This window comes from Geotrypetes seraphini, chromosome 6, assembly GCF_902459505.1.
Source record: "Geotrypetes seraphini chromosome 6, aGeoSer1.1, whole genome shotgun sequence".
Classification (NCBI taxonomy): domain Eukaryota; kingdom Metazoa; phylum Chordata; class Amphibia; order Gymnophiona; family Dermophiidae; genus Geotrypetes; species Geotrypetes seraphini.
The window spans coordinates 116,975,662-116,999,011 of NC_047089.1; positions in this window are offsets into that span (position 1 = coordinate 116,975,662).

Genomic DNA, 23,350 nt, shown 5'->3' on the forward strand with positions numbered 1-23,350 from the left:
ATTTTCTATTCCTGTGTTATGTTCTTCTTATTATCCTCATCTCGAGCTGTCAGCTCTAGTTTTTTTGCCCATTGTATTTTTCCCCTGTGATACGTCCTTCTTATCCTCCTCTTGGTCTGTCAAATCTTGTTGTTTGCCCGTTGATTCTTCCCAGCATTTTTCCCTCTCAGTATCTTCTTAGGATACCTTTTTCCGAATCATCGACACTTGGTCGACCGTCGGCTTTCCCCTTCTTCTTAGTTTAAAGCCTGATCTATTCTTCTTCTGACATTGTTTGCTAGAAGTCTTGTTCCCGACGCACTTAGGTGTAGTCCATCTCTCCTGAAGAGCTTGTTTTTGCCCCAAAACGTCCAGTTCCTCACGAAGTGGAACCCCTCTTCCTCACACCATCTCCTCATCCATGCATTTATTGATTGTAGTTCCGCCTGCCTCTTCACATCTGCCCTTGGTACTGATAGGATCTACAAAAACACTATCTTCTGAGTCCTCATCTTCAACTTCCTTCCCAGAGTCTTGAACTGTTTGATCAGTGCATTTCTACTGTAGTCTCTCCTGCTGACATCATTTGTCCCAATGTGGATCATCACCGCAGTCTCTTCAGTCTCTGCTCCTTCTAGGATCCTTTCAATTCTGTTGGCGATGTCCTTTGTTCTTGCTCCTGGGAGTGATGTATGCCTTAGATCTTTAACAAACATCTGTTAACATCAGAAATAAAAGTTCTCACAGCTGTTAGCAACAGAAATAAAGGTTCTCAAGCCGTCAAACAAAATGACTGCCACAAAGGCGCGTAGATTGAGTTACTTTCTTAAAGACCGTGATGTAGAAAAAGAGGGTTACCCGATGACAGAAAAACTGTATGAATCAGACAAAGAAAACATGGACCTCTTTAACACATAGGTAACTGAAAAAAGGCCTATCAAGAGGTCTCATAACTTTCTTAAAGACTGTAATGCAGAAAAACCGATTGACGCAACAGCAGATACCGGGGAGCATATGCACAAATTAACAGATTCTGAAATACAAGAGTTTTGAGAAGGGGGAGAGGAAAGTCCTGTAAGCTCAGGTGAAGACCCCCGAGAATCTCCTCAGTAGCAAAGTAAGGCCAGTACAGCTAAGACCTAAAATGGCTGCTGAAAAAGCAAATGGACTCTCTGACTAGAAATTGTCAGCTCTGAAAGGAGCCATGAACTCTAGAAGACACTTCTGCTTTTTCCTAGAAACAGAGGGTGTGGTTATAGAGAAAAATAGTTCTGATGAAAAATATAAGCAGCATGATAACTTTATGAAAGTTTTACCAGAAGAAAAACGAACCACGGACAAAAGTGTACAAAAAGGCCAACCACAGAGCCGGAAAACCGTTAGGCCCAGGTGCTCAAAAGAGGAACTTGGTATATTAACGGGACATTTACGGGGAAATGAGGGAGAAGCATATGGAAAAAGGCGTGACACAGAATCACTCAATTTATGTTAACCAATCCATAGCTTAATATATGCAATGATGAATATAATTAACTGATGAAAGTGTGAAATGTAATATGCACCAACGTGGGCCAGAGCTGCCAGAATCATATAAAAGAAAGCTCCCTGGACCATAGTTTCAGAACTCATCGAAAGTTCTCCATCAGTCTGGCCAGCCTGATATATGTTCTATCACTCTGTATGCTATGTGATTTGTTCCTGTAAGCTATTACTATTTGATTATTAAACCTCATATTATTTGTATCAGCATAAAGAGAGTTAAGTGGTCTATCTGTGAAGGCCTAGGGTCTTCAGTTTTCAGACGCTCAAAAGCTATATGATTCAAACATAGAAAATGAAGATGCAGGCTATGAATTACCAGAGGATAATACTTCGGATATCGAAATTTATGAAGCCGCAGCTGACGCCGTGGCGACAGACATGTTGGAAAAGCCAGAATCTTCCATGGTAAGAGAGAGAGAGACACACACACTTTTCATTTCCAGGGGTCGGTGTTGAAGGGTTTATGAAGCTGGATCTGTTCGTGTGTTTTTTTTTAAAAGTTCAATATGTTTATTGGTTTTGTATAACAAACAGTAAAATAGCAAGTACAAGCAGAGTCAGTACATTCAGCAATAACAGCAAACAGTCTGCAATACACAGTACAATCAAGAGCAAAAACATCAGCACAAGTACAATAAGAAAAAGAAAAATGCAGTAAAGGATCAGAAAATGAAACAAGCTGCCAATGGAATTAAATTCAATGATCTACGGAGATTCACAATACTCAGTTAGAGGCGCCCAGAGTTGCTCATGTTTATTCACATGACCATATTTTACCGCATAACATCTCTCATATTTCATTATTAAACATACTTCATGCCACCACAAATTATAAGACAGATTATCAGCATTTTTCCAATTAGATACAATAAGTTTGAGAGCAATGATCAATAAACAGCGAAATAGTTTGGCTGACGTATCATCAAGTGAAGAATTTAAACCCAGATTGCCATATATTAAAATAGCTAAAGAAAGAGGTTCTTGAATATCAAAAAGTTTGGATATAGTGCCCCATATTGAATACCAAAAGGTTTTGACCACTGCGCAATGAAAAATTAAGAACATAAGAAGTGCCTCCGCCGGGTCAGACATGGGTCCATCATGCCCAGCAGTCTGCTCCCGCGGCGGCCCAAACCTGTCTGAATCACCATAAGGGGCCCCCTTGCCACCTTGGTTTCCCATTTAAGTCCTATCTTCCCATCGAAGTCCTAACCCTCCGGTCTTGCACATGCACGACCTGGTCGGGTTTCTATACTTATTTCCTGGATACTTCTCTCAGTATCCCACTATCCCTTTATCCCTCAGGAATCCATCCAATCCCTGTTTGAATCCCTGTACCGTACTCTGCCTGACCACTTCCTCCGGTAGCGCATTCCAAGTGTCCACGACCCTTTGGGTGAAAAAAAACTTCCTTGCATTTGTCTTGAACCTAACTCCCTTCAGTTTCTCCGAATGCCCCCTCGTACCTGTTGTCCCCTGTATATTCTTATGTTCTTAAGCGAGAATATATCATACCCTGCTTTGATAGCATGACAGAGTTGCAGCCAGCGGAAGTAATGCGAGCGGGGTAAGTCATAACAGAGACATAGAGCGTCAAAAGTAATCCAAGCACCATTTTCAATTAGTTGACCAAGATACCTTGTGATACCTGCAGACTTCCAAGTACTCCAGCAGATGGGGTTTTTTTGAATAAGTATTTTGGGGTTGTTCCAAATGGAGACAAAAAGAGTGGAGTTCCAATCATTAGGTAACACAGAGTTCAGTTCCTTAAGGGCCTGTTTAGTTGAAAGTAAATGGCAAGGTGAAGAAACAAAAGTGTTTGCGTTAGCAAGAAAATAAGTTTGCAGGTCCGCAGGTTGTACTAGATGTTCTTCTATTGGCACCCACAAGGGTTTTGAAGTAGTGTTACTATTGTCAATCCATATAAAGCCTTGCCTCAAAATGAATGAGGTATGGTATTCATAGAAACTGGGGAAACGTACTCCTCCCTCAGATTTGTCTCTCTTCAATTTCTGCAAACTGATACGAGGTGTAGTATTGTTCCATAAATAACGCACAAGAAGGGCTTCGATTTTCTTGTAGGAAGATCTAAGTAGATACAATGGCAGCATGCTAAGGACGTAGTTGATGGAAGGCATTATCATCATCTTTATGGTGGCAAGACGTTCCCACCAAGACAAGCGCAATGGAGACCATCTGGAAGTCAAAGAACTAATGGTGCTAAAGATGTATTCAGTGTTGTAATCTATCAGATCCTCAAGGCATGGACCAAAGTATACACCAAGGTATTTCAGCTTCCTGCTCGTCCATTGCAGCCCTAGACTCCGAATAGATTCACATAAATCTGGAGAATTCAATGATAAGATTTCCGTTTTGGATTTGTTGAGCTTGTATCCTGAAACCATGGAATATTCAGAAATGGTTTGTAGGATGTGTGTGATAGACTCAGCAGTAACATATAGTAACACATCATCTGCATAGGCAGAAACCTTAATCTCTACCTCCCCATACTGAACACCTTTAATATTGTGATCTCGAGAAAAGGCCAATAACAATGGTTCCAATGCCAAGTTGAAGAGTAATGGGGAAAGCGGGCAACCCTGTCGGGTGCCTCTAGTAGGGAGAAAGCAAGCAGATGAAGTCCCATTTATAGAGATCTTGGTGGTAGGTGATAGTACCCTGATCATGTCAATGAAATAACTGGGGAAGCCAAACCATTCAAGAACAGCAAACAGGAAGGACCACTCAATTCTGTCGAACGCCTTCTCCGCGTCCAGCCCCATGGCCATCAGGGGGACGTCCAGAGAAGCTGCCTGAGCGATAATACGAGTATTGTCACTTGATTTAAAGCCGGTTTAAGCAGGCATGATAATATGTGGAAGCACAGGCTGTAAGCGAGAAGCTATAAGTTTTGCAAATAGTTTGGCGTCAGTGTTAATTAGAGACAGTGGTCTGTAATTTGGTATGTGTAAAGGGTCTTTGCCCGGTTTAGGAAGGACGATGATGTCCTTCAGTGAAGGTTCCAGAAACATCTCCCGATGATATCAGATATTCAAAGAGAGAGAGTAGACGAGGACTCAGTTGGTCACGAAAGCACTGATAAAATTCTATAGTAAAACCATCTGGCCCAGGAGTTTTGGATTTGGCCATAGTGTCCATAGCAGAGTCAATCTCAGACAACGACAAAGGAGCACACAAGAGGTCATGCGCATTTTCAGGTACAGTTTGGTGATGGAGCGGAGATAGAAAATCAAAAATATGCTCCCTAGATGCAGGCTCCGCAGTATATAACTGCTGGTAAAACATTCAAAATCGTTCAAGGATCAACAATGGGTCAGTGAGGAGGGCTCCATTCTCTGAATGAATGGCTGGAATTGTAGTTTTATCAATTTTCCCTTTCAAATAACGGGCCAGGGTGTGACCACACTTGTTAGATTCAGTGAAATATTGTGCATGTTGAGAGAAAATTTGGGTAGCAGCAGTAGTGCTAAGGGTGCGATTATAAGTGTAACGGAGGTCCCGCAATCTATATAGAGCATGTAAGTCAGAAGGATCAGCACAGTGCTGTTGTTCTAGGAGTTTAATCTCAGTTTCCATTTGATGCAATCTAGTCATAGCAGATTTCTTTTTGAAAGCTACATAGGAAATAATCGAACCTCGGATGCATGCTTTAAAGGCATCCCAGACAATGGGCCAACGTATAGATGTTGGTGAGTTGAATAAAAAATATTCATCAATTGCTATGGATATGTGTTTTTTAAACTCGTCATCTTGTAAAAGTGAGTTGTTAAACCTCCATTGTGATCTTACAGGGGGAGTACCAAGAGCTGAGAGGTCCAGGATTATTAAAGCGTGATCAGACACACTGATTGCTTGTATTTCAGAACTGGTGATATGTTTGACAAGCGATTGACTGATCAAAAAATAGTCTATACGGGAGTAGGAGTTATGAGGGCATGAGTAAAAAGTGTATTCAAAAGTATCTGCATGATTGATGTGCCACGGATCAATAAGGTGAAATTGAGAAATAATATCCTGGAGTGAGTGCCAATTCTTAGATTTTTTGTATAGAGTGCTTGATTTTCTGTCTTTAACAGGGTCTTGTATGACATTAAAGTCACCACCAATGATATGATGTAATTTGGAAACTTACTAATATTGTCAGCTAAGTCCATGAAAAATTGAGCGTCATCTAAGTTAGGACCATACACATTCAACAGCATAACATTATGGTCCGCAACTTCCAGCAGAACCTGTGACCACCTACCTAAGGAGTCAGATGAGTGTGACTTAATTGCAAGATCTGGTCTCTTACGTATAAATGTTATAACTCCATTTTTCTTGGAGACAGCAGCAGAGTAGAATGCAGGGTGAGCCCAAGAAGGAGTTATTTTCTGTGCTTCATCGGTGTCAAGATGTGTCTCCTGCAAAAAAAGCACGTCAGCCTGGAAGGTGTTAATATAGTTGACAATTTTTTTTCGCTTTATAGGATTGTTTAAACCTTTAACATTTAGTGATACACATCTCAAGGGCATAGATCCAAAATGTATGAGACTTGAACAGATGCAAGAGAATACATAAGGTAAAAAACATGAATTTTAGCTTGATTTGGAAATCACACTGGGCAGCATGAAAGATAAAGGGATCATCATATAAATCAACAAAAGTACTTGCAGTAATATAACAGTCGTACAGTTGAAAAATCGCTGTCAGAATGCAGACATAGTGAAAGAAAAACAGAAAACTATTATACAGAGAAAGGAGTAGAGAGTTGCGCGGGGACAGAAATCCCACCCGTCCCCACCCGTCCCCGCCAAAGTCCCACCCGTCCCCACCCGTCCCCGTGAGGAATCCCACCCGTCCCCACCCGTCCCCGTGAGGAATCCCTCCGTCCCCACCCGTCCCCGTGAGGAATCCCCTCCGTCCCCACCCGTCCCCGCGAGGAATCCCCTCCGTCCCCGCCCGTCCATATAAACTTCAGAAATAGTTATTTCATTTAATTATGCTACTGAATTAAAGGCTCTGGTAGAAACCATTTACAAATAAGCAAAAAGACTTTATTAATTTGAAAATATTAATTGGGAAGAATACATACTTTGCAAATGGGTTTCTACCAGAGCCTCTAATGTTTATAAATTTTTATCAACACAACTAATATACTACTTTATCCTGAAGCAAAATAAAAAAAAAGAAATATAATTCTTTTCCTACCTTTGTTGCCTGGTTTCTGCTTTCCTCATGTTCTCATTCAATTCCTTCCATCCACTGTCTCTCTTCCTTCTGCATCTTCCATTTGCTCTGTTACTGTGCCTCTCCCTTTCTTCCCCCTTCCAAATTGGTCTGGCACCCATCTTCTTCTCTCCGCTCCCCCCATAGTCTGGCATCTGTCTTCTTCCCTGCCAGCGTCTTCTCCCTACTCTCTCTTCCCCATTTCCTTTCAGCGTCCTTCTCCCCCCATCTTCCCCATGTCCTGTCAGCGTCCTTCTCCCCCCTCTGTCTTCCACATGTGCTTTCAGTGTCCTTCTCCCCCCTCTGCTTCCCCATGTCCTTTCAGCATCCTTCTCCCTCTCTGTCTTCCCCATGGCCTTTCAGCGTCCTTCTCCACCCCCCCCCCGTCTTCCCCATGTCCTTTCAGCGTCCTTCTCCACCCCTTTATCTTCCCCATGTGCTTTCAGCATCCTTCTCCACCCCTTTGTCTTCCCCATGTGCTTTCAGCATCCTTCTCCCCCCCCCTCTGTCTTTCCACAAGTGCTTTCAGAGTCCATCCCCCCCCGCCCTTCCCATGGCCTTTCAGCGTCCTTCTCCACCCCTTTATCTTCCCCTTGTCCTTTCAGCGTCCTTCTCCACCCCTTTGTCTTCCCCATGTGCTTTCAGCATCCTTCTCCCCCCCCCTCTGTCTTCCACAAGTGCTTTCAGAGTCCTTCCCCCCCCCCCCGCTCTTCCCATGGCCTTTCAGCGTCCTTCTCCACCCCTTTATCTTCCCCATGTCCTTTCAGCGTCCTTCTCCACCCCTTTGTATTCCCCCATGTGCTTTCAGCGTCCTTCTCCCTCCTCTGTCTTCAAGTGCTTTCAGCGTCCTTCTCTCCCCCTCCTTCTCTACCGCCCCGGGTGCAGCACAGCCGGCCAGGTCCCCTTACTTTTGTGGCACTTCCCCGACCGACTGACAACAGCCCCGGTCCGACAAACCTCCCTGCCCTTAACTGCGAATCTAAATTACCTTATTACAGCTGCTGTAAGAAGATAATTTAGATTCGCGGCTACAGGGCAGGGAGGATTGTCGGACCGGGGCTGTTGTCGGTCGGTCGGGGAAGTGCCACAAAAGTAAGGGGGCCTGGCCGGCTGTGCTGCAACCGGGGCGGGGTGTGGCGGGGCGGACCGCCCCGTCCCTTGGTTAGCCACTCGAACCGCGAGGCTACTCTCCTCCTTACCTGCACTGCCTGCAGCACAGAGCCAAACGGAAGTCTTCCCGACTCAGTCGCGCGGCTCTTCTCTCTACCTTCTCTGCTTGCAGCACAGAGCCGAACGGAAGTCTTCCCGACGTCAGCGCTGACGTCGGAGGGAGGGAGGGCTTTAAGCGACCCTAGGGGCGTCCCCACGGGATCCCCGTGACCCAAAGGGGGAACCCGCGGGATGCCCGCGGGTCCCGCGGGATTCCCGTCGTCCCCGTTCCCGTGCAGCTCTCTAGAAAGGAGTGGACCAAGGGTCAGTGAGCCCACAAAGAGGGCAGAGTCAGCTACTCACAACGCATTGAAAGGTACTTATTATCAGCATACATAACAATTAACTGCACCATAAAAGAAAAGGAGCAGAGTCTAAACAATAGAGTCACAAGCAGATACTTATCAGGTGTTGTCAATTCTGCTAGGAGAGAGGTTTTCAATGTAATCTACCAGTTCATGAGGAGATGTGAAATCCTTAGTGGAGTTGTTATAGGTTACCCTGAGTTTCGCCGGATAAAGCATTCCAAATCTTGCTCCAAGCTGTTTGAGCTTCGGGCGATACTCCAGCAATTGTTTGCGTGCTTTAGCCGTTTGCTTGCAGAGGTCTGGCACAAATAGCAGCATGTGGCCTTCCAGCTTTATTGGAGCCTTTAGTCGTGCTCTCTGCATGATGTCGAGTACCTGAGGGTACCGGAGCAAACGCACAATAACCGGTCTGGGATACCTGTTGTGATCAGAGGCTTGGTGAGTAGGAATCCTGTGTGCATGTTCAATTTCGAATGCTTGGCTAAATTCAAGATCCAGCAATTTTGGCACGGTGGATTCCAAAAATTTAATCAGGTCGCAGCCTTCCCGCGATTCAGGTAGGCCTAGGATCCGAAAGTTGTTACGACGTGCGCAGTTATTACTGTCAGCTAATTCAGCCTCAAGCAGCGTGATACGCTTATTCTGCCGTTGCAGAGCTTTGATGTTTTCGGCATGAACCTGGGTAGTGTTTTCAACAACATCCATGCGTTTGTTAAGATCTGTAAGTTCAGCTTTGAAAGTGCGAAACTCCGTCTTAATTTCGTCTAGATCATTTTTCATGTCCCCCATGAGCGTGCGCAGGGCGCGAAATTCCGATAGCAGGGAAGTTGCAGTTTCTTCGTACAGCTTCGCAGCAGATTTAGAAGGGGAGGCCGGCTCCATGCTGTGTTTTTTTCCAGATTTCACGGTAGCCATGGTGTTTAATAAGGTGCGCAGTTAGTTTTGGCAGCAAAAGCACCCGATAAAGTACGCCGAAATTGAGACTAAAGCTGATTCAGCGCCGGAGCAGAGCCTCTAAGCAGCCATCTTCGCTCGCTAGCGCCCCTGTGTTCGTGTGTTTTAAAAAGGAAAATTTATTTCTGTATGTTTTTTTTGTAGGGAAGTGGCGGATCTTCACGATCACAGAAACCTGTGGACAAGGTGTACATACCGATGATAAATCTATCCTGTTTGTGTTTTTTCTGCTCATTTCAAAGAGAACCAGCGGTAAATGAACATAAACTAAAATTAAGACCTGAAGATTCTTGTGATTATGGTTTGTGGACCGGCATAGGCCTTTCCAAAACACCAACAGAACTTAAATCAGTTATAAAGGTAGTTGTATACTGCATTCTAAATAAATGTCTGCAAGGTGTGAAGGATGAAGATTGTGGAGCCTGCTTAATGCGAGCTGGGGGGCAAAAACACTATGATTGCTTGATATGGGGGCAAAAGGATATACAACAGAAACTCAGGAAAACTTGTAACATGTTGTGCCTGGAACGTGTGGTAAATGTAGTCACTTTTGTAGGCTATAAAATGAAAATACTGATGCTTTGTAATGAAAGCATTAATATAATCATTGATTTCATCAGAAATATTAAGACCTCTATAAACAGGCCATGACTACTCAATAGATTTGGTCAATTTCATGAGAGATGGTGGATATGTAGAGATTGTAAATGATTTAATCCGTGACACTGATTATAAATCATTCTTCAAAAGAAATGCTTTATAAAACATGGTTTTATTCTTGGGATTGTGGGAAATACATTATGTAACTGCTTGTTTGTTTGTATAAAACTTTAAACATTTATTGTTGTAAAATAAAGATTTTTTTAAAAATTGCAAATGTGTGGTGTGTTTTAGGAATGGCTAGCCACGTGAATTATCAGCCCAAACTAAAACAATAGAAGGTGTGACAGATTATAAGGAACTAGGCTCTAGGCACGTAGGGGTCATTTTGATATCTAAAATGACTAACCAAGACAAACAAGATCTAGGAGAGGCCTTAGACATACAATAAAGCCTTCGTGAATGGGTAACTTCTATAGAGGGTTGTAAGTGTATAAAAAATATGCTGTGACAAGACCAACAAGCGTTATGGTTTTTGTGGATGCTACACCGGACCCCAGATATATCAACTGCTCACATGGTAAGTAGAAAAGGGCCTTTTATTTTTGTTTTTAGGGATATCATTTTTTTTCTGTCTCTGAAGTGAGTTGATTTATCTGGCACGTATGTTTTTTGTTTTTTTTTAAACCCAGCATCTACAAAACATTCTTTTTTACGTTATGATTAGACCAAGAAACGGCTGGAGAACCAACACCTTATACATCGACATGTTCTAACCAACAACCGGTTCCTTACCGGAAGCCAAAAGATAAATGAAATAGTAGGTATTCTGGTTTTTGTAAGAAGACTAGGGTTAAAAGAAAAATTTATATACTTTTATAATGGTTGATCAAGAAAATGTTAAGCACAGTCAGAATCCCAAAGAAAATGTGTATTAACGGTTATGCTATGTTATAAATTGTAGATCCGGAAAATGTTAGAAAGTCGCAAGCAGATACTATGAACCTGACAGAAAAGTCTAACATGAAAAGAGCACATATGAAAGCTTCTTAGACGGTGAACCAGAGCCTAAAGGTGTTTACTGGAAACCAAAAGATAAACGAATTAGTAAGTATTCTGATTTTGTAAGGAGACTAATGTAAAAGAAAATGTCATTACTTTTATAATGGTTGATCAAGAAAATATTAGGCAGTCAGATCCTCAAAGGGAGAAAAGTATTAAAGGTTATGCTATGTTATAAATTGTAGATCAAGAAAATGTTAGAAAGTCACAAGCAGATACTGTGAAGCCGACAGAAAAGTCTAACAGGAAAAAGACACACAGTGAAAGCGTCTCAGAACCGGACTGCACAGAAGATGAAGAATTTCATGAAGGTGATAATTATCCTGATAGCAGCAAGGTGTCAGATGGCGGTTCAAATAAGGTGCATTAGGTTCTTCTGAAGATTCAGAACCAATCAGCTATGTCCAGTTTGTGAAAATATGGGATCGTAACTGGACAAGTTTCATGGTGTACTTTATTCAGAAGAATTTCATTTCATTAATTTAGACAGGATAACATCATTACGTGAGGCTCAAAATGCTATGCGCCAAGGCATTCAACATATCCTGGATGATGTTAGCAACAGAGCATTGAAACGACCAGGTCCCAATTTGTATTAGCCTCGTTCTGCTGTCCTCACTACAGATGCATCCGGGGACACCTCTTTAGAAAGAAATCACATACACACACAAACGCACATGCAAATATGCAAAGGGATATCTCCTTTATTCAGAGTACTGTAACATATATAGCATTTCACATGGGTCAGTTTTTTTAGCATATGACTTTAGGAAAGACCATATATGGTAACAGGATACATAAAAGCAACTAGAAAAAGGTAGCAAACATAAGGAGGGGGAAGTAACTATGGCATATAATACTGTCTTGTCTAAGATCTAGCAATGTTTCTTTATTAACAAATGTTTCTTATCAAAACAAGTCAACTACAGAACAAAATGGGGACACAGAGCTCAGAACACAAAAAGAAAAGACCTTGTGGTTTCTTGGCAAAATGATAACTGTTTCAGCAGTTTTTTTTATATGTTACACAAGCAGGAATAGAATAGACTTACAAGAAGTATATGCCCCTTCAATCCCCTCTTACGTCATGAAAATGACATCATAAGTGCACAGCATGAGCTTGGAGGGAGAGATATTCCATATATGTCCTATGATATATATTTCAATAAGAAGGTGTTTAACCCCTTTTGGGACACCAAGAGCAGCAATAAAGACATGGGGGTCAAAGCTTCCGGGAAGGTCAGGGGTCTGTGGTAGGGACTGGCAGGTATGAACCAGGGCTGCAGTAGAGCGATGAACAGCTGAGTTGACTGTACCATTTAATCACGGACCAGGCAAGGCAGGCAGCCAAGAGTGAAAGAGTCAGTCAGTAGGGAGGCCACGCCAGGTTCGGAGAGGAACATGAGCCAGTGTGGTGATGCGGTCCACATCTTCCTCGAGCACAGTACCATCATCATCAAGGTTAAGGCAGCAGTTAGAGAGGTGGAACTTCCGCAGCCATCTTCCGCAGCCAGCAAGTAATCTAGGGACAGGCGATTCTGGTACATGGCAGTGCAAAAGTTCAAGAACATCCTGCAAGTGAAGTATGCAGTTGAGCAGGTAGATTGGGATCCGACAACCCCAGGAGCCATCTTTGGCCCATGTAGCAGGTCCATAAGCAGCAATGATCCGTTCAGCAGGCCAGTTGTCACCCCATTTTCCAATCTGTATAGGGTGGAGAAGGCTTTTGGCGACCCCCTAGTGTCGAACACAGGGGCTCCCAGGCATTCGCCGTCGGCCAGCAGTAGCAGAAAGGAGCGGGGATGGATCCAAGTACACATGTACCAGTCCGTTGAGCAGGCAGCCAAGGGTAAGCAAACAGGCCACAGAGTCAATATCAACCATCAGGAGCTGGCCATCGGGCGTAGGAAGTTCCATGGGGCAGGTACTGAAGAGGAGGACCTGGTAAATTGAAGATGCAATAATGGAAGTCCGCAAGGGGCCAATGATATGTTTTCCGGGTTACCCCACAAACCAGACAGACAACACAGATATTACATGGCACAAACAAACATAGAAAGATGATGGCAGAAAAGGGCTATAGCCCATCAAGTCTGCCCACTCTACTGTCCCATCCCCTTAAGTCTGTGCCCTAGTGGCCCAATCCTTTAACTCGGCCCTCACAGGGATCTCACATAGGTATCCCATTTAGAGCTCCAGTAGGCCTTAAACTTGTTTTAATCCGTCAAGGAGTCAGGGCTGAACTTAAATCTACAAATAAGCACATTTATACAAAAGGAAAAAGAAAAACAACATCATAGAACATAGCACTAGCAAAGTAAATTTCCATGTAATACATGGCACAATAATCAGAAAAGGCATAATCAAAGGGTCTGGAGTCTAAATGTATGCTTGAACTTCTGAAAGAGAAAACAAAAAATTTAGTCAATGGGCTCCATTGCTCTGCCTATTTTATTCATAGAGCATGTCTTCAGTCAAGTCACACAGTCATAAGAGATCATGCAATCAGGGACACAGCTGGCTAGTTTGTACTTCAATCTACAGAAATATGAAGATCTTGCTAGGTAAAGCAAGATACAGTGTCCAGGGTTAGGTACAGAGGTAGAATGAAGTATTGCACTGGCAATGTTAAGAGGAAAAGAAACATTTTAAATCTTAAAGGGCAAGGTCATTTCAAGGTTACTTGAAGCACAACTTTTTCTTCCTGTTTATTTTGTTTCGGTTCAGCAAAAGATTCTTTGTGCCAAAACTGATCCAAGATAGCTATGTATGTATTCCAACTGCCTGATAAGAGAAGGAGAAGAAATACTTCACATCATCATCATAAGGAAACACATACCCACTGTTAAGAAAAGTGATAGGGGAAACACCCCTTGCCAGATACCGATGGTAAATCAATTACCAACAAGCTGCTTCTCCCGGACCTGTAAAAGAGACTTGTACAGTGTACTGTAAAACAAAACAAAAAAATGAAACACTACAGCAATGCTAATGCAGATCCACTGGGCTTAACAGATTAAAGTAGTAAATTGCACTTTCCACTAGAACATATGAATTAGTGTCAATTCATAGTTGCTTTATACAGTTCCTACCCCAAAGAGCTTACTTAAACAAAAATAATTTGGAACTTTACTCACACCTGCCTATTCCAACTAGAAGGTTATAATAAGGACATAATGTAATGTAATGTAATGTAATTTATTTCTTATATACCGCTACATCCGTTAGGTTCTAAGCGGTTTACAGAAAATATACATTAAGATTAGAAATAAGAAAGGTACTTGAAAAATTCCCTTACTGTCCCGAAGGCTCACAATCTAACTAAAGTACCTGGAGGGTAATAGAGAAGTGAAAAGTAGAGTTAGAGGAAAAATAAAAATAAAATAAACATTTTAACAAGACAGCATTGATCTAAATACTTTGGAAGGTAGAAGAGAGGAGAGAAAGGAATAGAAGCAGAAGGGGGAGCCGTTGAACAGTAGAATTCTGGAGAAATTTAAATGATAGAAATCATGCACATACTTTCAAACACGTGACAGTGCTGTAATTGTCTGCAACAATCATGCTTCCTTGCTTCACCAAATCCACATTAGCCACAAAGCAAACCTGAATCTGCAACCTTTCCCATGTTTCTAACCCAAATTATTTTTTTTCCTTTTCCCCTGGTAATTTCTCAACATCACCAATTTCTCTTTCTCTGTATCTTGTCTTGTTTCCCCAGTGCTTTCTTTGACCAAGTTTCCAAGTTTGTTAAAAACTCGATTAAATTCCAAATACTAAGCCTTTGACAACAATAAAAAGAAGGGTAAAGACAAATGAAAAGAATAAAGATTAAAAATTACAAAAACATACAAACAGAATTACAAGGAGAGAAAGAAGAACTTCAAGGAGTAAAGGAAAGAGAACATAGATGGAAGAAAAACAATAGGGCAAAGGGAAAATTTTTTTGTGTGTGATTAAAGCTCCTTTGAATTTATCTAAATGTCGCTAAACCATAAGATTAGGAGTTAATCCAGTCCAAGCATGATTGTGTAAAGCCTGAACCAATTCAGAACTAATTAGCATACCTTATTTTTTATTTTAGGCAAAATACATTGCAATCCCTAAAACCATAAACTAAGAACAATGTGCTTGGCTCCTATTCCTCTTCAAACTTCAAAATGTGCACAGTGCTGTAACTTTTGGCAATAATCCTATTCTTAGATTTTTTTATATTAGGGGCGATAGTGTTTGTTTTTCCGCTCAATGTCCACAGCTAAATGGGGCGTTTCGGGAGGCGTGTCGAGGGCGGGAGTTGGGCGGGACGTGGGCTGGCTTAGACTTAGTTGTACAGCATGTATAACCGAAAGTTTAACAACAGAGCTTAGACGGAACTTGGATGTTGACTTAGACCATGTAAAACATGGTCTAAGTCACAAAAACCCACCTAAACTCACTAGATAAGCACTTCAAACACATAACACAGACCCCCACATACTACCCCAGTGATCACCACTTTAAATTTCAACCTCCAGACCATCATCACCTGGCCGCCTGGCATAGGAAAGCCTAGTCGTCCAGCTCAGAAGCGGCTTAAGTCATCTTGGGGGTGGGTTATGGACCCTTTAACCCACCCATAGAGAAGAGGACCCATGCCCATAAGCCCCTGTAATCACTGCATTGATATTGAAACATGTGCACTCCCTTATACACCCCCAAAACCCTTTTGTACTGGCATATAAGTGGCTCCTGCAACCATGAGGGCTATTGGGGTGGTAGATAAGTGGGTCTAGGGGATTCTGGAGGTGGTTTGTGGGGCTCATTGTCACCTATAAGGGAGCTATAATGAGGAGAAGCCATGGCACCCTTTTTGTGAAGTTCACAGCAGTGCCCTGTAAGGTACCCCGCTATTTAGGTGCCTTGTCTGGGTGTTCAGTCCATCACTTTGCAGACCCCTCCCACGTCCAACAAGACTTGTTCTAGGCGTTTTGGACTTGGATGGAAAGTTGGACGGAAATGTGGTATAAAGATGGCCGATTTAGCGGCTTGGATGATCTGATCGGCAGGACGTATAATTAGCCGATTTTTGAAAGTAAAAAAAGTTGGACGTCTCTTTCGAAAATGTGTCTTAGGCTCTTTTTAACTTTGGACGACTTGCGAGATGGACGTAAGACGTCCCTTTCAATTATGCCCCTCTATACCTTCATCGTCCATAATGCCAAAGGTTCTTAGCCAACTGTTAAAGGAAAAGATGGACAAAGGTCTGTTGGTTCAAGGTGGCAAGCTTTTACAAATAACAGTTGAACCTTTAGCTATTCGTTTCATAGACTCTCTAAATTTCCTACCTATGAAACTTAGCAAACTTCCAAAGGCCTTAGGTTTTCCGGGCTGTAAGGGTTATTTCCCGCATTTTTTAATGCTCAGGAAAATCAAGACTATGTAGGGTTTATGCCAGATATGGAGCATTATGGTGTGGGAAACATGATGCCTGAAGAAAAAGAGGAATTTTTTAAATGGTACAAGGACAACCAGCACAAGACGTTTGATTTGCAAAAAGAGCTGGCTTATTACTGTCAACAGGATGTGGCTATTTTGTGACAGGCATGTGTTCTCTATAGAGCTGAAATCATGAAAATGACACAAAAAGATGTGGTTGTAGAATGAGAGGGTACTTCATAAATTCTAATGAATTGTTTAGACCCTTTCCAATATATAACCCTAGCCTCTGTATGTATGGCCATGTTCAGATTTATGTTTTTAGAACCCGAGACAGTGGCGCTCATCCCCCCGGATAACTATCACAGACACAAAAAGAGATATTCATCCCCTTCTATTCAATGGTTGCTGTATCAAGAGGCTGCACAAAATATACAGATCATGCATGCTCTGAACGGGGGTGAAAGAAAGGTGGGGGGTCTTATTTTCTTGACGGTTACGCTGTCATTGATGGGGTAAAACAGCTTTTGAATTTAATAGTTGCTTTTATCATGGCTATCCGGTCTGTTATAATGATAAAGACCAGAATCCTGTAGCAGCCACGACCTATTGCTTTCTTTATTACAAAAAGCAGCTAAAGACAGCCTACTTGGAAAGCCTGGGCTTCAAGGTCGTGAGTCTGTGGGAGCATGAGTGGAAGCAGATGGTCAAAGAAAATGATAGGGGCTGTGCAGACTTCCTGGCTAGCACTGCTTTACCGCAACCCTTGCTCCCATGAGATGCCATTTTTGGGGGTAGAACAAATGCTGTTTCTCTATACTACAAAACAAACCTGGGGAAAAACTACACTATACCAGCCTATATCCTTATCCAACAGGCAGGCCATCCGCAAATCATTTTTGACAAATTTGGTCCACCCACAAATTGGTTTGGTTTTATAAAAGCAAAAGTATATCCTCCGAGAAAGCTTTTTCCCGGTGTTACCTGTCAGGTTGGGCGGTAAGCTTATGTTTCCTTTGTGCCGTACATGCGCCGACGCACGGCAACAGGAAACGTGCCCATACGGATGAGGAGAAAGCTTTCGTGGGGACTTGGTGCACGGTGGAGATGGATGTTGCCATTGCAAAAGGGTATGTGGTTGTTGAAATCTATGAAATCTTGTATTTCGAGCAAAAATCTCTTTTCTGAATACATCAAAATACACCTCCGTGAAAAACAAGAGGCTTCCGACTACCCCCAGTGGTGCAATGATACAGAAAAACAAAATATGTACATCTCTGATTTCTATAGAAAAGAAGGTGTACTTTTGCGTGCAGACCATATTCAGCTAAACCCAGCTAAACGCCAAATAGCAAAACTGTTCTTAAATTCTCTGTGGGGGAAATTTGGTCAAAGGACAAACCTGCTTACCGTTAGCATTGTCAGAGAGCCCGATGATCTCTTTAAATACCTGTTTTCCCCTGAATTTGAGGTTTCATCATGCGACTTTATCGATAATGAAACGGCCTGCGTGTCAAGGAAGCACTCAAAAGATCGCACTACTTTGCCCGGTAACACTAATGTTTTCATCACCTGTTTTACAACAGCCTATGCACGTTTAGAGTTGTACAAACTTCTAGATAGTCTACAAGAACGTCTGTACCACGATACAGATTCTGTGATATTTTTGAGCCGCGAGGATGACTGGAACCCCCTCTGGGTGATTATTTAGGGGAGCTCATCAGCAAGATACCTGCAGATGAACATATAACAGAGTATGTATCAGCAGGTCCTAAAACATACGGTTACAAACTATCACGTCGAAAGACCTGTATGAAAGTGAAAGGGATAACGTTAAATGTAGAAAACAGCCAGAAAAAGCAATGTTACTTACCGTAACAGTTGTTATCCAGGGACAGCAGGCAGCTATTCTCACTAGTGGGTGACGTCATCCGACAGAGCCCCGATACGGACATCTTGAAAGCATGTCTTGCTTGAAGAAACTTAGAAGTTTCGAGATGCCCGCACCGCGCATGCGCCAGTGCCTTCCCGCCCGATGTACCGGGCGCGTCTCCTCAGTTCAGGTAGCTAGCCTGAGAAGCCAACCCAGGGGAGGTGGGTGGGACGTGAGAATAGCTGCCTGCTGTCCCTGGATAACAACTGTTACGGTAAGTAACATTGCTTTATCCCAGGACAAGCAGGCAGGTATTCTCACTAGTGGGTGACCTCCAAGCTAACCCCAATGGGATGGTGGGAGAGTTGGCAATTTTAAGAGAACAAATTTTGTAACACTGTTTGGCCAAACTGTCCATCCCGTCTGGAAAAAGTATCCAGACAATAATGAGAGGTGAATGTATGAACCGAGGACCAAGTGGCAGCCTTACAAATCTCCTCAATTGGTGTCGATCTGAGGAAGGCTACAGAGGCTGCCATTGCTCTGACCTTATGGGCTGTGACCTTACAGGGAAGGGATAATCCAGCCTGGGCATAGCAGGAAGAGATACAAGCCGCCATCCAGTTAGAGATGGTGCGCTTCGATACAGGTCGTTCCAACTTGCTTGGATCAAAGGAGACGAAAAGTTGAGGAGCAGTTCTGTGTGGCTTTGTGCGATCCAAGTAGAAAGCTAGAGCACGTTTACAGTCCAGAGTGTGCAAAGCAGATTCCCCAGGATGAGAATGAGGCTTTGGAAAGAACACTGGAAGCACGATGGATTGGTTGATGTGAAATTCAGAGACCACTTTAGGCAAGAATTTTGGATGAGTACGAAGGACCACTTTGTCATGATGGAATACAGTGAACGGTGGATCCGCCACTAGGGCCTGAAGCTCGCTGACCCGGCGAGCTGACGTGAGGGCCACTAGGAAAACCACCTTCCAGGTGAGATACTTAAGTGGAGCCTTGTTGAGAGGTTCAAACGGAGGCTTCATAAGATGAGACAGGACAACATTGAGATCCCAAACCACAGGAGGAGGTTTGATAGGAGGGTTGACATGGAAAAGACCTTTCATAAATTTAGAAACCACAGGATGAGCAGACAAAGGTTTCCCCTGTAGAGGCTGATGGAAAGCCGCAATAGCACTCAGGTGGACTCGTATAGAGGTAGACTTGAGACCAGACTGAGACAGGTGTAGAAGATAGTCCAATACAGAAGATAGGGAAGCACGCTGTGGTTCTGTGGCATTGGAAATACACCAGGAAGAGAATCTAGTCCATTTCTGGAAATAGCATTGTCGAGTAGCAGGCTTCCTTGAAGCCTCCAAAACCTCCCTCACTGCTTGAGAGAACTGGTGAGGAGTAATGTTGAAAGGAACCAAGCTGTCAGGTGGAGGGACTGCAGATTGGGATGAAGTAGTGAACCCTGATGTTGAGTGAGTAGTGAAGGAAACACTGGAAGAAGTACTGGCTCCCTGCAGCTGAGTTGAAGTAGGGCCACCGAGGAGCAATTAGAATCATGGTGGCATGGTCTGATCTCAACTTGACTAGAGTCTTTTGAATGAGAGGAAACGGAGGGAACGCATATAGGAAGCGATTCCCCCAATCCAGTAGAAAAGCGTCTGCCTCGAGGCGATGAGGAGTGTATATCCTGGAGCAAAACTGAGGCAGTTTGAAGTTGTGGGGGGCTGCAAAGAGGTCTATCTGAGGCGTCCCCCACCGTGCAAAGACTTGATGAAGGGGGTCGGAGTGGAGCGTCCATTCGTGAGGCTGGAGAAGACGACTCAACTTGTCTGCTAAGACGTTGTCCTTCCCCTGAATGTAGACAGCTCTGAGGAAGGTGTTGTGGCGGACTGCCCAATCCCACACTCGAAGAGCTTCCTGGCAAAGAGGGGCCGAGCCCGTGCCCCCTTGTTTGTTGACATAATACATGGCGACCTGATTGTCGGTGCGAATTAGGACCACCATGTCGTGAAGCAGATGTTGAAAAGCTTGGAGAGCATTGAAGATGGCTCTGAGCTCCAGGAGATTGATTTGATGAAGTCGTTCCGCACTGGTCCAGAACCCCTGAGTGCGAAAACCATCCAGATGAGCTCCCCATGCATAGTTCGATGAATCGGTCGTGAGAACTTTCTGGTGGGGAGGAGAGTGAAACAGCAAACCTCTGGATAGATTCGAAGAGGTCATCCACCAGAGAAGAGACTGCCGTAGAGCAGGAGTGACCACAATGTGGCGGGACAACGGATCGGACACCTGAGTCCACTGAGATGCCAAGGTCCATTGAGGAATTCTGAGATGTAGTCTGGCAAAAGGCGTCACATGAACTGTGGATGCCATGTGACCCAAGAGGACCATCATGTGTCTCGCAGAGATGGAGTGGCGAGAAGACACCGACTGGCAGAGTAGAAGAAGAGCCTCCATGCGTTGAGGAGGAAGGAATGCTCGAAGTTGGATGGTATCCAGTACCGCCCCGATAAAGGGGAGAGACTGGGTGGGCTGAAGATGTGACTTGGGAAAGTTGATCTCGAAGCCCAAGTTCTGCAGGAAACAAATTGTAGTCAAGGTCGCCGAAATGACCCCCTGGGCCGACGGTGCCTTGATGAGCCAGTCGTCGAGATATGGAAACACCTGGAGACCTATGTTCCGGAATACAGCGGCCACCACCACCAGACACTTCGTGAAGACTCTGGGCGACGAGGAAAGGCCGAATGGAAGCACTCGATACTGCAGATGTAGATGTCCCACCCGAAATCTGAGGAACTTGCGGGAGGCCGGATGAATCGGGATGTGAGTGTAGGCCTCCTTGAGGTCCAGAGAGCATAACCAATCGTGCTGCTCGAGGAGGGGGTAGAGAGAGGCAAGGGTCAGCATACGGAACCGTTCCTTGACCAAAAACTTGTTGAGGACTCGAAGGTCCAAAATGGGCCGCAGATCGCCCGTCTTCTTCGGGACCAGGAAATACCGGGAGTAAAACCCTTGGTTTTGCTGATCCAACGGGACCGGCCCGAAGCCGAAGCAAAGCCTGAGCCTCCTGGAGGAGAAGAGCGGTCTGCGTCAAGTTGGAAGGATACTCTCTTGGAGGGTGGTCCGGGGGGACCCGTTGGAAATGAAGAGAGTATCATTCACGGAAGCGTAGACCTGGGAAGGGTGAGAACGCTTGAGAGAAGACTCGACCAGAAGGGACTGATGAGAAAGTTGAGCTCCCTCAAACCACTTCCTCCGGTAGCGCATTCCAAGTGTCCACGACCCTTTGGGTGAAAAAAAACTTCCTTGCATTTGTCTTGAACCTAACTCCCTTCAGTTTCTCCGAATGCCCCCTCGTACCTGTTGTCCCCTGTATATTCTTATGTTCTTAAGCGAGAATATATCATACCCTGCTTTGATAGCATGACAGAGTTGCAGCCAGCGGAAGTAATGCGAGCGGGGTAAGTCATAACAGAGACATAGAGCGTCAAAAGTAATCCAAGCACCATTTTCAATTAGTTGACCAAGATACCTTGTGATACCTGCAGACTTCCAAGTACTCCAGCAGATGGGGTTTTTTTGAATAAGTATTTTGGGGTTGTTCCAAATGGAGACAAAAAGAGTGGAGTTCCAATCATTAGGTAACACAGAGTTCAGTTCCTTAAGGGCCTGTTTAGTTGAAAGTAAATGGCAAGGTGAAGAAACAAAAGTGTTTGCGTTAGCAAGAAAATAAGTTTGCAGGTCCGCAGGTTGTACTAGATGTTCTTCTATTGGCACCCACAAGGGTTTTGAAGTAGTGTTACTATTGTCAATCCATATAAAGCCTTGCCTCAAAATGAATGAGGTATGGTATTCATAGAAACTGGGGAAACGTACTCCTCCCTCAGATTTGTCTCTCTTCAATTTCTGCAAACTGATACGAGGTGTAGTATTGTTCCATAAATAACGCACAAGAAGGGCTTCGATTTTCTTGTAGGAAGATCTAAGTAGATACAATGGCAGCATGCTAAGGACGTAGTTGATGGAAGGCATTATCATCATCTTTATGGTGGCAAGACGTTCCCACCAAGACAAGCGCAATGGAGACCATCTGGAAGTCAAAGAACTAATGGTGCTAAAGATGTATTCAGTGTTGTAATCTATCAGATCCTCAAGGCATGGACCAAAGTATACACCAAGGTATTTCAGCTTCCTGCTCGTCCATTGCAGCCCTAGACTCCGAATAGATTCACATAAATCTGGAGAATTCAATGATAAGATTTCCGTTTTGGATTTGTTGAGCTTGTATCCTGAAACCATGGAATATTCAGAAATGGTTTGTAGGATGTGTGTGATAGACTCAGCAGTAACATATAGTAACACATCATCTGCATAGGCAGAAACCTTAATCTCTACCTCCCCATACTGAACACCTTTAATATTGTGATCTCGAGAAAAGGCCAATAACAATGGTTCCAATGCCAAGTTGAAGAGTAATGGGGAAAGCGGGCAACCCTGTCGGGTGCCTCTAGTAGGGAGAAAGCAAGCAGATGAAGTCCCATTTATAGAGATCTTGGTGGTAGGTGATAGTACCCTGATCATGTCAATGAAATAACTGGGGAAGCCAAACCATTCAAGAACAGCAAACAGGAAGGACCACTCAATTCTGTCGAACGCCTTCTCCGCGTCCAGCCCCATGGCCATCAGGGGGACGTCCAGAGAAGCTGCCTGAGCGATAATACGAGTATTGTCACTTGATTTAAAGCCGGTTTAAGCAGGCATGATAATATGTGGAAGCACAGGCTGTAAGCGAGAAGCTATAAGTTTTGCAAATAGTTTGGCGTCAGTGTTAATTAGAGACAGTGGTCTGTAATTTGGTATGTGTAAAGGGTCTTTGCCCGGTTTAGGAAGGACGATGATGTCCTTCAGTGAAGGTTCCAGAAACATCTCCCGATGATATCAGATATTCAAAGAGAGAGAGTAGACGAGGACTCAGTTGGTCACGAAAGCACTGATAAAATTCTATAGTAAAACCATCTGGCCCAGGAGTTTTGGATTTGGCCATAGTGTCCATAGCAGAGTCAATCTCAGACAACGACAAAGGAGCACACAAGAGGTCATGCGCATTTTCAGGTACAGTTTGGTGATGGAGCGGAGATAGAAAATCAAAAATATGCTCCCTAGATGCAGGCTCCGC